This window comes from Schistocerca americana, unplaced genomic scaffold (genome assembly GCF_021461395.2).
Source record: "Schistocerca americana isolate TAMUIC-IGC-003095 unplaced genomic scaffold, iqSchAmer2.1 HiC_scaffold_919, whole genome shotgun sequence".
Classification (NCBI taxonomy): Eukaryota; Metazoa; Arthropoda; class Insecta; order Orthoptera; family Acrididae; genus Schistocerca; species Schistocerca americana.
In genome coordinates this window covers 242-2,500 of record NW_025726696.1, presented here as the reverse complement: position 1 = coordinate 2,500, position 2,259 = coordinate 242, and the positions used below count along the sequence as shown (strand labels likewise).

The 2,259-nt window shown below is 58.3% G+C and overlaps 1 non-coding gene across 1 annotated transcript in view; it reads right to left on the bottom strand.

The window, feature by feature from the left end:
* The window catches only part of LOC124592453, a 1,910-nt gene extending 568 nt beyond the window's left edge, over positions 1-1,342 (bottom strand). Inside the window, exon 1 of the ribosomal RNA XR_006977433.1 lies at positions 1-1,342. This exon is cut by the window's left edge and continues 568 nt beyond it. This is a non-coding gene — a ribosomal RNA (small subunit ribosomal RNA).
* Between the last annotated feature and the right edge of the window lie 917 nt (positions 1,343-2,259).

Below are 2,259 nucleotides of genomic sequence, written 5' to 3'. Positions count from 1 at the left end.
ATCAATCTGTCAATCCTTCCGGTGTCCGGGCCTGGTGAGGTTTCCCGTGTTGAGTCAAATTAAGCCGCAGGCTCCACTCCTGGTGGTGCCCTTCCGTCAATTCCTTTAAGTTTCAGCTTTGCAACCATACTTCCCCCGGAACCCAAAAGCTTTGGTTTCCCGGAGGCTGCCCGCCGAGTCATCGGAGGAACTGCGGCGGATCGCTGGCTGGCATCGTTTATGGTTAGAACTAGGGCGGTATCTGATCGCCTTCGAACCTCTAACTTTCGTTCTTGATTAATGAAAACATACTTGGCAAATGCTTTCGCTTCTGTTCGTCTTGCGACGATCCAAGAATTTCACCTCTAACGTCGCAATACGAATGCCCCCGCCTGTCCCTATTAATCATTACCTCGGGTTCCGAAAACCAACAAAATAGAACCGAGGTCCTATTCCATTATTCCATGCACACAGTATTCAGGCGGGCTTGCCTGCTTTAAGCACTCTAATTTGTTCAAAGTAAACGTGCCGGCCCACCGAGACACTCACTCAAGAGCACCCTGGTAGGATTGCAACGGGGTCCGCCTCGGGACGCACGAGCACGCACGAGGCGCGTCGCACGCCTTCAGCTCGCCCCACCGGCAGGACGTCCCACGATACATGCCAGTTAAACACCGACGGGCGGTGAACCAACAGCGTGGGACACAAATCCAACTACGAGCTTTTTAACCGCAACAACTTTAATATACGCTATTGGAGCTGGAATTACCGCGGCTGCTGGCACCAGACTTGCCCTCCAATAGATACTCGTTAAAGGATTTAAAGTGTACTCATTCCGATTACGGGGCCTCGGATGAGTCCCGTATCGTTATTTTTCGTCACTACCTCCCCGTGCCGGGAGTGGGTAATTTGCGCGCCTGCTGCCTTCCTTGGATGTGGTAGCCGTTTCTCAGGCTCCCTCTCCGGAATCGAACCCTGATTCCCCGTTACCCGTTACAACCATGGTAGGCGCAGAACCTACCATCGACAGTTGATAAGGCAGACATTTGAAAGATGCGTCGCCGGTACGAGGACCGTGCGATCAGCCCAAAGTTATTCAGAGTCACCAAGGCAAACGGACCGGACGAGCCGACCGATTGGTTTTGATCTAATAAAAGCGTCCCTTCCATCTCTGGTCGGGACTCTGTTTGCATGTATTAGCTCTAGAATTACCACAGTTATCCAAGTAACGTGGGTACGATCTAAGGAACCATAACTGATTTAATGAGCCATTCGCGGTTTCACCTTAATGCGGCTTGTACTGAGACATGCATGGCTTAATCTTTGAGACAAGCATATGACTACTGGCAGGATCAACCAGGGAGCTGCGTCAACTAGAGCTGAGCAGCCGGCCGCCCGGGAGTGTGTCCCGGGGGCCCGCGCGAACACGCAAGCGTCCGCTCAATTATTCTGCAAACAGGAGGAGGCTGAGCTCCCCTGCACAATACACCTCGAAACCCTCTCAGGTCCCGGCGGCGCGCAGCGCCGTCCTAAGTACTTGGTCGGGTTCGAGAGAGGCGCAATCGCCCGGAGTTTGGCGAGTAGACGCTTTAGGTGCGACCACCCGTGCTCCCAACTGAGCTTGCCGCTGCCGACAGAGGCCCGGGAGCGTGCTGTCGTGGCATTGCCGGCGGGAGACAACACGCGCCACCTACGGTGGCCGGCAGCTCCAACGCCAGCGCCACAGAAGGACAAAAGCCCCACTTGGGTGCCGAAGCGAACTCTCCCAGCACAGCGCACGCGCCAACACGTCCGCACAGCTGCGATACAATCCACCTGCGAGAACCGCAGAGGCGACCGAGCAGCAGACGGCGTCGCGGCGCCGAGCGCCGGGCGGCGGCGCATCCTCAGCGCACACAGTCCTCAATCGGACCAGCACACTGCAGATGTCCACCGCGCTTCGCACCGGGCCCGCGAGGACCTACTTTGGCCGCACGGCGCCGCGTGCAGGGTGCGCCGGCGCGCAGCTGCGCCGCCTGCCGCCTCCGTCGGCCGGCGCGCCTGCCACTGGCCGCCCCCACCAGCCGGCTGTAGCGCGTGCGCCCACGCACCGCGCGGCCAGCACGCCGGAAGGCCCCCCCTCACCGGCCGGGGACGGTCCCACCCAGCCACCGCCGCGTATCGCTTCACACCCACATGCCATTCACGTTCGTGGGCATGGTGGGTATCGCTGAAACAACCGGTTGGTAGCTCAACCGATCGTCGCCATCACTGATTCACCTCTAGCGAGAACAACCGCAC